Here is a 14502-nt window from a genome sequence, read left to right as displayed (position 1 = left end):
TGAGCAAGCTTCAACCTTACAAAGCACTGTCCGAATGAGAAATCTACTACACAACTTTTCTTTTATGGAGTGCCTCACATGCCGTTTCTCCCTCCTGCGTCATCTTAATGTGCTGAAATACTAATCGTTTGCATACCCCAACTTAGTCTTCCTTTCATGCGATTTTGACATTAGTCAGATCATTCCTTCCTGGTGTCGAAATTTTAATGGTCAGCAATGTACTAACCTTTGTGTAGCACACACAGAAAGAGAAATGTATAGATGGAAAACATCAGGTACGTCTCCAGTACTGTATGCTTTTCCGAATAACTTCCAACTGAATGTGTTGCTATAGGCTTGTTACAGAAGCTTCATTAGAAATTTTATAATAAAATTCAGTTATTATTTTCAAGCTGTGGTATCAAAAATATGTACTTATTAATCATGGGTAAACAAAGAATTGAAATGCTTGAACTCAACTGTTTTCTTTAGATTTACTTAAAAAAAATTGCATATTTATGAAGCACAAATTACTGTAGTACGCATTCGACTTTAATCTAAGATATATTTTAAGTTGTTACTTACAATTTATTTCTATTTTTATTTTAAATTTTTAATACCCTGACGATAAAAGCTGTTTTAAAGAAGAAGCTGCCATCCATCTTCCTCGCGCTTTCTTTGGTCGCCATTCACTGAATTACAAAAATTTTTAATTTGCTTGAAGATTTTAGAAATTATGATAATGTGACTGTGCCATATTATAATGATATTTTGGATTGTCAAAATTTCTCTTTAACAGTGGCTTGATTTTCAAGAAGTTCATAAAACTTACTCCTTCTTTATCCAACCAAGCACTGCATATATCCTCCCTTGGATTGGATTAGATTATTTAGATGATGGCACAGCTCCCGAAGTCTATCTGCTCCAGTACACAGATGCCACCGTGGAGAACGTTTTAAGATGAACTGGCTCATATTCATGTTACATGCGGAAAAAACCTCGAAACCTCCTGTGCAGCCAGCCCATTTGCCTGGATTTTTAGTGCTCTTACTAGTTGACTGGTAAGACGTCTTTGAAAGAAAGTACCGTAAAGAAAGTACGATGCTTCAGATAGTATCTTACTCTAACCAGTTATTGCTTCTTGCGGTTTACATTCTTGTAAAGAATCATGTTTTGGTCAGTACTTGCTGTTAATTTGAGTAATAGCCTTTTTTTTTTTTTTTTTTTTTTTTTTCCAGATTCATATCTAATACACTACCAAACTAGTTTAGAGACTTCCTGGTACAATTTAAGTACTCATTAATAACAGAACGAGTAAATTGGGCTTGCTTAAATTGAGCTTCTATCTCTAAACTTAAATCTTGTTCTGTCGGTGAAAGTAAAAATAAGCTCATTACTTTTGATGAAATCTTAATACTAATGGATTTATCAACAAGCCTCAAAAACCCTACACGCAAAGTAAAATTGCAATTAAAAATTTCTTATTTTAATTGGTATCACTAGGCAGGTATCACTATACCTTCGAGACAGGCTAGCTGCATATACTAGTTTGTTTCTCTCTCTGTATGCTGATTTAAAAATTATTTACAAAGAGATATTTTCCGGAAGCCATCGCGTACCTTGCTGTAACTAATTCGTCGTTTGATTCCTTGTTGAAAAGTGTGAGCGCCACTGCACCGCAACTGGTCTCATAAATACATATGCAACTTTCTCACCAAATTCATGGTAGCAATTTTTATATAATCTTAAGCAAACAGTTCATTTCTTTAAGTCATAAAGTATTCATCAACACTGTTATTGCTAAGGTGCGTTTTTGAAGTCCTTACATTATCTAGACAGGACATGTATGGTGTTCTGCGGGTTTCTAAAGAGAGAAGTTAGAAGACTGCATTTTCTTGATGCCTTTCTGATAGTTTTATCAAGTGCAACGTATCCGTCAGAGGTCATGTGTTGCCTCTTTTGAGAGCACAAATGAAACATTCGATGACTTGGACCCCAAACTACTTTAACTACATTAGAAATCGTTCATGTTTAGTTTCGAAATATAGGTATATAGGAGGTGTTCAAAATAATACAGAATATACATGGAGGTGTTTTATTTATGTCTGTTTTATTTTGAACACCTCAATACATGGAGGTGTTCAAAATAAAACAGAATACCTTCTTTAATTTCTCATCAGTATTTTTTATCCCTTCACTTAAAAATTAAAATTATATATTTGCCTTTCAAGTCACCAGTGCCTCCAGTCTGGCCGAGTGTAGGCGAACAGGCTTATTGCATGGTTACTTTTGAGGTTTTCCCCATGTGCAAAGTGAATATGAGTCAGTTTCCATCAGTCTTTTACAAAATATACCTTTCTAAGCAGATAGCCCTCGAGGCTTTACCATGCTCAAATAACCTAACAATTTACCAGTCACTGAAAGACTGAAGGCGCAAAACTCTGGCAATTCGTTCAACTTTTGCATTCCTACAGCCGAAAAGGACTGGTTATGTGAAGTTTTCATGTTGTTCATCATATTATAAGACATTATCGAGGCCAATTTTCTCAGAAAACTTTCATCCAGGTATTTTATTTATCTGTGACATAAAGTTGCTGATTTCTTTGTTGTTGATTTCATTATCTAATATAATCCGTTAGAATTCATATACCATATAACAAATAGAATTTAAACAACATGTTACTGGGAGACATTTAACTAAGACTTGGTGTGATACATATTTACTACGTTTGATGATTACTACAAAAATATTATTTTTTTGCTTATTTATAAACAATTATTTGTAGAGAGTATAGAATTTTAGCGTAAATTACATCTTCCAAACAAATGTTTTATTTTTTGATAAACGTAGCTCAGCAATATACGAAATGAAATCTAAGCAACATATTGAACATGTACGTTTTAACAAAATACAAAATACTTGTATTATTCGAGGAATAAATTTTTCCTGATCAAACAAGGATAAAGAAATTAATTTGAAACGAATTTTTAAAATATTGAATCGATTTATTTTTAAGGATATAAATTCTGTCTCAGGCGTGAGCTTAATAAAAACAGGATGGATATTAAAAAATAATTTTTTTGTGTATTTCTTTCAAGAACACCGAACTTCAATTAAATATCTTTCATTTCTGAAAATAGCAGAGAAGGAATATTTAATTATGTTGTTTCGCATCATCTGCTTCATATTAATAAATAATTTCTTCCTTGAAAATGAAACTTCTGAATATTTTGCAGATGCTATTAGTAATTATCATGTAAGTTTATTTAAATATTAAAATTAAAATGTGATTTAAGTTATATTTTTAGTTAACTTTGAATTGATTATACGTTGATATATTTTTAAATACGGAGAATGATTTAATTTAAGAGCACTGTTAAGCTTAATTTACTTAAACAAAAGCATTAAGCTTTATTTTAAAATTTTAACGCTTTAAAATTCTTCATTGCTTTTAATTAATTTGATTTACATTGTGAATTCACGTGCATTAAATTAGATTATTAAGTAACGTGTATTACGACTAGCTTAAGTAGCTTAAATATAATCTTTATGAGGTCTAACTAATTAACCACAGAATCTATCATATAATATTATTATGATGAATAAAGTTCCACATAATATTCTAAATTTACAAAACATGAACTAATATATTCCTAATAAGGCTTAATTATTTTTTATATGCGAAATAGCATTTATTTCACATTGATTAAAAGCAGATTATATACACTGGTGTGCAAAAATTAAGGACGAGACGATTTTTTCAATATAACTCTGTACAAAAGCTTTCCAAATCAACACATTTAATACCGTAAGATCCCCAATACGTAAGGACATGAGTAATGTAAGCAACACTTACTAAAAGAGAAATCAGAGGGATAAAAAAGGAGCTTTATTGAAAAAGTAGCATGGAGCGCAATGCGACTGAAGGCCGAAACATCCCTGTGATGGGTGTCCAGCAAGAAACATCTGGTCTTTAATAGGGGATATGATCTCCCCTGACTGCTAGGCAGGTTTCACAGCGTCTGCCCATGGTGAGAATGAGTTGTTGAGGCATTGCTGCCCATTCGTCTTGCAGCGCCAATCGAAGCTCCGGAATCGTTACTGGTGGTAAGGTACGAGCTGCCAAGCGTTTGCCTAGAAAATCCCATACATGCTCGATGGGATTGAGATCCGGAGATCGTGCCGGCCAATCCATACGTTCAAAATCCTCACTCTCTAAGAGCTGTTCGGCAGCTACTGTGCGATGACATGGTGCATTGTCGTCCATGAAAAGGAACTGCGGACCCATAGCGCCTCTAAAAAAGACGCACATATGGAAGAAGAATCTCGTTACAATAACCGGCCCCGTTGACTGAACCTGCGTCGAAGATGTGAAGGTCTGTACGACTACCAAGCATGATGCCTCCCCAAACGAGAACACCGCCACCTCCATACCTGTTTCTTTCATTGATGTTCGAGGGATGATTTGCGACTTCCCCGCTCTCTCCAGATGAGTATGCGATGAGACTCGCTACTCAGACTGAATCTGCTCTCATCTGTAAAGAGTACTCGTCCCCATTCATTGTCTCTCCAATTCCGGTGTTCCCGGCACCACAGAGAACGCCTTCTCCGATGAGCAGGCGTTAGAGGTACACACCGTACAGGGCATCGTGCAAACAGACCACCACCGTGCAGTCTTTTGGCCACGGTAAAACGCAATATCGGTCGTCCAGTCGCCTGTGTCGTGTGTCTAGCGATTTCTCCCGCTGTCTGCCGCCTGTTTCTTCTGGCCTGTAAGGCAATATACCGGTCATCTGCGGGTGTGGTTCCTCGTGGACGACCACTACTAAACCCCCGGATAGCTGTTCCTGTAGTTTGAAATTGTCTCCAAAGTCGTGAAACGATGCTGTGAGCAATTCCGAACTCTGCAGCCACGCTTGTCACACTGCGGCCTTCCTCCAACTTCCCAATGATTCGACCTCGGGTAAAAGCATCCAGATGTCGTCTAACAGATTGATTATTCGCCATTTCTCGCTGAGGCAGCAACTCGGTGTGATTTTAACTGCTATACGGCGTGCAATCTGTTTGCCATAAATACTGATGTTACACCGACAACATGCTTTATACTACTCAGACAGTCCCCCATTACGTCTACCTGCATATCTGCGCATGTGCTACCGTACATCACCTTACTTAATCTCCTGATTGGTCTTTCTGTCCGCTCTGCCTCTTCGTTCAGCTGATATGCTAATTTTTCGACTTCGTCCTTAATTTTTGCACACCAGTGTATTTTCATGTATTATTTTTTTTCCCATTTATTTCTGAAACTGCTAGTCCGAAACTTTTTATGTGAGTATAGGGCGTTTTAAGTGTGATTTTATAATTGAAGATTTAAAGTGAGATTTATTTATACTTAACACTCAGTTCATAAATGATAAGTTAGGTTAGGTTACTCCAATATGGCAAAGTACACGAAAGCTCTGTATCTGCTGATAAAGGATGCCTTCGTTGAGAATGTTCTAATGAAACCCGGCTCAGATGTTCAAATTACAAATAAGAAAAAAATCAATCATGCAATCAGCCCCCTAGTTCATAATCGGTGCAAAAGCTCATAAGGATCTGTTTCATCTCACAGAGAGCAAACAGTTATTCTTTCGTTTCCTGGACATTAACCAATACCATTCCTATCATATTCAAGCACATGTTATGGCAACATGGTTGCCGAATTTGAGTACATGAATGGCAGCATATCTACCATACATAAAGACAAATATCCATGTGTTTAATTCGTAGTCATTCTACGAAAGACGTAGATCTATTCTCACAATATGTCTCCATTATGAAGCTCGTGCGTATAAAAGCACCTAAAACAGAGAAATCTTGCAATAATTCTTTCCGAGACAGAATTTTAAAGTGTTTCCCAGGTTTTCAGAAAAAAAAATGATTGCCGCAGATTTTAATCTCTTTTCAGCTTTCTACACAAAGCGGGTTTACTGCATATTTCGAAAATAGCGTTATCTGTATAGCCCAGCTTCAGCAGATAAATTTCAATCCTGGCATGCAGTATACAATATTCAGTGCCCAAATAAGTTTCGAGCAGTTGTAATAATAACTTCTTATTAAACTAATTTTCGAATTCTTCTAATATTTGAAGATTTGCTAGAATTAAATTTAAAATTTTAAAAAAATACTTTCAACAGCGCATGTGCCAAACCTGTTTTAAAGCAAAGATTTACTGAATGACCAAAAGTTCGAACCCTCTCTATTAGATGTATTCATTGAAACACACTTATCCTTCTGGGAAATCTGAATGAGGAACAGGCTGCATTATTTTAATTATAATAAATCACACGAGATCTAACAGCTTAATTCTTCTCTAAATTTCCAAAAGCCCTTTGGAACGGAATCTCAGAGTCTTGTTCCTTTTTCTCCCACCAACTTCTCAAGAACACTTCTGGCTCGACATATGCCCCCCCTCTCTGAACACATCAAAAGGAAATTCGATGTATTTAGATGCATTAAAGTTCTCTGTTTTTTAGAAAGCCTTGCTTAAATACATCTGTTCCATTAGATGGAGAACCAGCGGCCGAGCGGTAAAGTAGCTGAACACTGGTAGTTCGGTCCGAGTTTCGAATCCCGCGAACGAGCTGGCTGCAGGGGCATTTTCGTGGTTTTCCCCAAGTGTAACGTGTATACGAGTCAGTTTCTCTTAGAAAGTCCTCCACGAAGGCATCCCTCCCCCCTTGAACAGATAGCCCTGGTGTGCTTTGCCATAATTAAATACACCACCACCACCGGTCGCCAGGACTCAAACCCTGGACCGAACTACCAGTGTTCAGCTGCTTTTACCGATCGACCGCTGGGGAGCCTGACGTTTTAGTTCATTTAGTTCAGGAGTGCGAATTTCGTAAGCTTTTCTCTTCATGCTCATAAGATGGCTCATTCTTCTCATACGTTGAATTAATTTTGACATATACAATAGATATACATAGGATGAAGTTTAATAGTTCAAGAGTCCAAAAGTTCAATTTCCTTGACAGGAAACTCATATTAGTAACGGAATTTTTTGTTTTTTGTTTTTACACATAAAATATATTCGTATGTTATCTGCATTTCATATCTTGAACAAATGACAAGTAAGTATCGCCCGTGTTGTATTAAGTAGAAACTGTACTTTTCACGCAATTTACATGAACAATTTCTGAAATTGTGCTGCGGTCACAGTCCGATATCATTCTGAGTCAGGGTAAAAGGGCAAATTTGAAGGCGGCACATACTTTGCATATGATTTAAATATAATTACGAAAACCAACTTTTCCAAAAAGTTCGCAACAAAAAGTATAAAACAGCTATTTTTATTTCAGAAGAAAGCTAAAAGGACCAAAAGTGTTTTTGTTTCTTAACAACAGCTGTCCGTAATCCGTTTCATCAAGACCCGGGAAATATGTATTTTAATGACCCGAAAATTGCATTTTTTCGATCGTTAGGGAAGTAGTATTTTCCAATCCACTAAGTAAAATTAAAAATATCTCTGTTTCTTTTGTGACCGGAAAAAGAGACGAATTTAATATTCTAAATAATTCCTTCATTTATAAATTTTTGTTATTATTATACATAAATTTTTACTTCAAATAAATCAAATTTTAAAACCGAATTTAGTATATTGAATATTGATAATGCCAATGTTTGACTTAAAAAGTCTTATCAGCGTTGAAAATTGATGGCATTGTTTATTATTTACTGAATGCATATGCTTAGATTTTAGTATCATAGATTTATGTTTTGATGAGTTGTCAAATCTGAAGCTCACCATTTATCAAATTATTAAGACGTTGAGCTTCAGAAGTAGTGGATTCGGAAAAAAATAATTTCGTCAAAGTAATTTCTTGGCACTTGGAAAAGAAGATTAGCTTGTTTACAGAGCGCTGAAACACGGCATGAGAAGTTCGAATTTTAGCCACACGGACAAATCTATCTTGTACTGTATATCTTCCCAATGGCCACGTAGCTGTAAAAGTTTCACTTTTAACAGAACAATGTCACCAAACTTACAGTTTCGGCCTCTATCAAACTTACTTACAGTTTCAAGATCCTCTATCCATTTGATCTAAATTACAAAGGTGTGTAACTATTCACTGAGCCTACTCTTCCAGGAACCCTGCTTTATTTTAGCAGCCAATTCTATCTGGGACGAAGGACTTGAAAACTGGTAATATTTAGAAACATTGTAATTCTCCTACAAGGAAATGAGAGGGAATTAGTATATCTAAACTTGATACACCTGAAGTAATAGAAATTAGAGGCGTAGAATTTAAACAGCATCCATTTCTGTAAAAGCAGCAACCAACGCTTTCTCTTTAAATGTGAGTTCGCTGTACTCAGTACGGTGTTTCCTTTCTTCAAGGATGTGATTTTCATTTGACTTTGCTTACTGTCCGAGTCTCAGTGATGTGAGAGATATATATGCCAAATTTCAAAACGATTGGATAATATTTAGGGTTTTCACACATTGGTCACTTTTATCTCTTTGATACGTTTTTTGGTTATTTTGGCATGCAGCGGGATATGCACTACTCCTGCTCTTTCTAGATTCCTTTATGAGTTCCCTTTGGGTCCTTACTTATGTAAAAGTACAAAGAGGAAGCTTCTCCAGTTGGGATAACCTTGTAAAAGAAAACGAGAAGTGCAGATCTGAACTTCGGACTTTTATCTCAAACTAGTGAAAGTTCTAACATTGAACTACTTTGTATTTATGTACTACAGTACTGATCCAAGAGGCATGACGGGACTGATTCAAGGACCATGTTTCAGAAATGAAAAGGAATTCGGACGAGCATAGCTGTGTTGTCTGGCCCGTCATCACATTCGTGAACTAATACTGAAAGAAGTGTTTGTGGAGTGTTGTGGCATACCTTCAAATGGTCCTGACATCCAAATTTTTCGGGAGTTCCAAAGTGGGCTTTTTACACGAGGTAATGTTAAGTCAATGGGCTCCAAAGAATGACTTGAATATGCTACAGCTTCTGAGCACAAAGTGCTGTCACAGTTGCTAAGAGATAGCTTCGATATCTGTCAGAAACAAATGTAGAATTGACCTTTTTAGACAATGTCTGATAAGAAATTATGACTAAACGTTTAGAAACCAAACCTGCAACGAAACAGGAAGTGAAAAGATAAGAGGGTAAAAAACTATTTTTTGAAGGAAAAGACCTGTTTATTTCGCTTATAATCAAACAAAGACGTTCTTTGAATTTTTTACGACCCACAACGTCACAGATTACTGCAGTGGTTCTCTAAGAAGCCATATGAATGCTATTAAGGTAGTCAGTGATACCGCAGAAGGAGAAGTTGCTGTTGCTCTGATAAGAAAGTTTAAAGAATTGGTCAGGTACGAAAAATAAAATCAATTCCTTTTTAGGGTAGTCGAGCATCACAGAAACGTTTTCGCTAGGCAAACGAAAGGAATTGTAAAGTAATTTAAAGTTGATCCAAAGTTGATTAATTTAACATACATTTTGCCTATCATACTACCTATTAATCTTAATGTCTAGTTTTAATAAGTTTGTGATTTCTGGTTTTCCCAATAAAAATAATTAACATCGAAAAATCGTAATTTTTAACTACTTTTACAAAACTGTTCAAAGTTTGCAACCTCTAAATATTATCCAATCTTCTTCTTGAAATTTAGCATATCTATCTTTTACATCACTGAGACTAGGAAGGTAAGCAAAGTCTGCATAAATTTCACATTTTATTTTTTTGCCATATAAAATGAAACACCTTAGAGTGCAGTCTCCCTTGGGAATCTCTTTTGAGATGAAACTTTACAGATTTAATTCTGCTTTTTATGTACAATAGAAGTGTGAACAGGCAGGAGAAATCATATGATATTGAATGGAAAAAGTGGTTAAAAATCCATTGAAGTCAGTCCCACCTTACGCAATGTTTTCTTCAATAAAATTAGTCGCATTATCTCTGAAAATGTATTGCGATACACCTCGATGCGCAGCAAACCTCTGCATTGCAGCAGTAAAAGAATTGATAGTTAAATATAATACACTTTTCTAGGTGAATAACTTTTTCTGCATGCAAACGAATAATGCAATATAACCCTTAGTAGTTCTTGCACCACTTCCTGATAACTTGCATAGTGGATATCCAAACTGAAAAATGGTTTTAATTGTATAGATTAGATTCTGGAAAATTACCGATTATTTGAGTAGAAGTATCCGCTTTATATTCTAATACAAACTACGCATTTTGCTATGAAACTCTTTGTGAGCTTTCTTACTATAACAATCCAATAACGCTGCTTTAAAATGCGATTTACCAGGCACTAATTCTTCGCAGGGCCAGTCTTTGTACACAATATTCCGATATTGAAATTACATTTGCTATCGCTATCTGCAATAAGACCGCTGCAAGAACATAAGAAGTACGTTGTTTGCCAAACAAATCGAATAGGGAAATGATTGCTGCATGAAGCTGTAGAGTCATTAGAATTTCTTCTTTGGAAGCAGGAGACGAGAAAAATAAGCAGTGCCCTCGCCGGTACTCGAATCCTAGACCTCTCGAATATACCCTGAGAGTGCTTCTAATTACACCACGAAGGCATGCTGGAAGGAGGGACACAATATCTCATTAAGTAATATCAGTTTCCTGATTCTTTTCAGCAGAATAACACGCAACATTAGAATTTAAATCACTATTATTTGCGACCACAAATAAATCCTCTTTAGCTGTAAGCTAACTTAATATTTTCATGCAGATAAGTTTTCTTTTCTTAATCTTCGTCATAGGTATTTTCGGATACAGGAATGTATTAAACTGATTTCGGTGCATCATTACAAGCAACATTTCTGATTTTAACAGCATTTCTGATTTTTTATAGCGACTAATTATTATGAATTTTTGATACAAATAAATCCTAAAATGAAGGCCAATCTTGATAATGTTTATGAAAAGGATTACTATTAGCGCAAGCTTTACATCATTTTTTTTTATTAACCCAAGAACTTTCTACAGACTCATCTGCTGCGTTTTGGTAAAGTGCTTTAACAGTGAAATATTTTTGCTCAAATTCCTCTATCTCACATCCAACAAACAATCATATTTTCATCCAACAATAATCATATTTTTCAGGCTCAGTCTGAGAATTATCCGTTCTTTGAATCCCAAGCAATAAATCATTTTAGGCAACTCTTCATTATATGCACTATGCAATCCAGTTTAGCAATGCCTTACCGCGACCACGAAATCGCTTAATAAAGTATTTCTCCCGCCTTCCTAGCATGCCTTCGTATTGCAGTGGTCTGCACGCTGGATGCGTATTCCAGAGGTCCGTGGTTTGATTCCCGGAGAAGGCGTTGCACATTTTTCATCTCTCCAGCTTCCAAATAATAAACTAATTTCTCTACAATCTCATCCATATAATACAAAAAGTAAAAGGCAATGAATAATCAAAAACTAGGAACAAACTTATCCATAATCGTATTTGATGTCACTGCTTAGGACACTTTCTTTTCGCTGATGCTGTTAAACATAGAAATAAAGTAATCCAAGGACCGAGAATCTGTAAAACAAACATAACAGGGTAAAAGTTTACAACTGGGTGCCCCCTTTTTTTTTTTTTTTTTTTTTTTTTTTTTTTTTTTTTTTGCGATTCTTTTTTGACGCCAAGATCGGCGCCAGGAAGACACAATTTCAAGATGGCCGCTACACAAAACCAAAATAAGAAGTCAAAGAATTGCATAAACTCTGTGTCCATGTACACATCGATCTGTTTTCACTTAAAAAAACATCCCATAATTGCACAAACTAGGCATTGCGCACTGCTTTAAATTTGACCATGTACACATCAATCTACTTTTATTTAAAAAAATCAGGAGGCTAAAGCAAAGTTAAACTATCATGGTAACCAGAAATGAGATTTCATCGCCAAAATTTTACAAAACATTGTCGCTAATCGAAGGGGCACCCAATTCTACACCAGAGCCCAAAACAGATATTAAACTTAACAATAATATAATGTAACGCAACGTAACATAAAATAAAAGAAATGAAAGAAGTAGTGGTCTGCAGTACCGTGCGACCTACAGTAAAGCCAGTACCGGAGTTTCTGCAGTAGTAGCAATACAGTCATTAAGAGTAATTTTTAATAACAGTAAGCAGCTTAATTACACAAGCTGGAAGTAGGGACAAGTACGCAATAAATATAACCACCGCTGCCAAGTGGCGCTATGCTGTCAGGTTCATCTCCCATGCCAAGCTCCATCAATGCATTTAAAATAACAAGGAAGTGCTAAACGTCACCTGCATATTTACAAAGTGAATAAATATGAAATATAATTACATAAAATATTTAATATTTTTAATCAAACATTTCATGAAGTCAACGTATTTTTATTTTAATCAATCAGATTAAAAAGTTAAAAAAAAATAATATTGTTAAAAGCTAAATTTATTTTATTTAAATGGTTTAGGTTGTTAATTAATACCAGACAGATTAAATATGGAAGAATAATACCTTACGTTTTGTTCGAGTGGCATGAATCGAATGAATATTGAAACAATGCAAAATCGTTTGGGTCTCGTTTGGGTCTGATAAAAATGCAATGAGAGGCTAAAATCATTAATGTAAAATCATTAGTGAAAATATAAGAGGCAATACATTTGAAAAAAAAAACCAATAGCAAAAATAAAGAAATGGAAGAACCTAACTTCTATTTCTTAAATGATAATAATATCCCTGCTAATAAATGAATTGGACAAAAAGCTGGTACATAAATTTCTAATCTCCAATTATCCACGAGTCCACGAGTATGCCTGTAGCTCTGTTTAAAATAAAATATTCCCCGCTTCTGCTAAAGAGTGCATTGTTCGATAGCTTGTTAGTTCAAGTTGAAAGTATCGAAGTTGACGATAAAGCGGATGCTTCCTTCTTTTCCGTTCACCTGAAATTATTTTCTTTTCAGTGTTCAACTGGTATCCGATTTCGATACCGTAATCTGACTTTTTGCTCCAAAATTATCGATTATCAATGATAAACACGGATTCGCGACATGGAATTCGAAAACCTCATTCGGCGATTCTGAGTCGTCTTGTCGATGTTGAAAATGGGCGACACTGTGAAATTTTAGAAAAAACAATAACTCGAGAAAATTCTTTCTTTAAACTGAATTGCTGAAAATATTATCTTTATTCACGGCAATTAAAATTTCAGATTAAATTTTGAAAGTCGATAATAATTGAGCATTTCTTTCTTATTATCTCTTATTTTTATAATTATTGAACATTCTCTCTATCGAACATTTCTTCGAAAAACTTCGATTAGGGTAAACTGTAATGCGTTTTAGGCTGCACTCGTAAATTAGGATTACGAAATTAACGTATTATCCATTTTCTGTAACTTTTACAATCAAACTTGAATTTAATAAAACATGATTTGCTCTGCAACTAAATTATTATCCTTAAAAATAATGTTATTTCCATTTTTTCTAAGTATATAAAGTGAGTCTTCTAAAAACTTGTATCCGAGTCACGAAAACCATAAAACGTTCCGAAATATTTTTGATTATTACTTCCTGAGTAGGCGAAATTTATTGCTCCACGTCTTTAAAACTTGATACATAGACTATAAATTTCACTATATTCTTTCGTACTTCTGAAGACCTTTTTAAATGTTAGTTTTGATCATGTGAAATGTTTCGCTGAAACCAACAATGCAGTTAAGTTCTATGAATACTGAGATAGACAAATGTTAGTTGCATTTTCTCAGACATGATAATTTTGTCAAAAATATAAGATAGCTCCTAGCTACCATCTTAATCCTACACAACTGCTTGTCCTCTCTGCATCGAGGTATTTTCTTTTCTTCTGTATAGTGCTACTTGTAACATTCATGATATCCGTGTATGAATTTAACAATTATATATACCAGGGGTTTAGGTTAAAGTAATACGCCTAATAACAATTATTGGAGAAGGTTTTAGGCAGCTGAAGAAGACGATTCGGTATTTAAACCATCGAAACTAGTCCTGCGAAATTTACAAACATTGAGCTGATTCTCTTTGTTTAACTTCTCCAATATCAGGGGTTCTCAACCAAGGGAAAATTCATCCTTGATGGGGAATTTCATATACTCAGATGGGGAATGTCTTTTATTTAGCTGTAATTTTATTAAATAAGAAGTCTTTCGGACTGCTTATTTAATAAAAAAGCTGCTTCTAATAAAAATCTACTTTTACTCAAATTTTGGCATTTAACAACATTTTCTATACTTTTTGTTGTTTAGTTTATTAAACTCGATATAAAATAATCTTAATCTAAATAAATGTGCAAATGTATTTTTCAGGTCTTTGAAAGGAGGTATGATTATCTTCTAGTTATGGTGAAAGGGGTGCATGGGACAAAAAAGGTACAGAACCATTGATATATATTATCAGTACGAACAGCCCAGCTCTGCAGTTTAGATGATACAATAAATCAGATTTAAAATTAAAGCTATTTTGTCTTTATAAATTTTAAATTATCTAGTTTCACTT

The sequence above is a fragment of the Stegodyphus dumicola genome, chromosome 8 (genome assembly GCF_044657685.1).
Source record: "Stegodyphus dumicola isolate Sdum_Otavi_A_Nest chromosome 8, ASM4465768v1".
Taxonomy (NCBI): Eukaryota; Metazoa; Arthropoda; class Arachnida; order Araneae; family Eresidae; genus Stegodyphus; species Stegodyphus dumicola.
The sequence above is the reverse complement of the archived record's forward strand: the minus strand, read 5'-3'. Positions refer to the sequence as shown.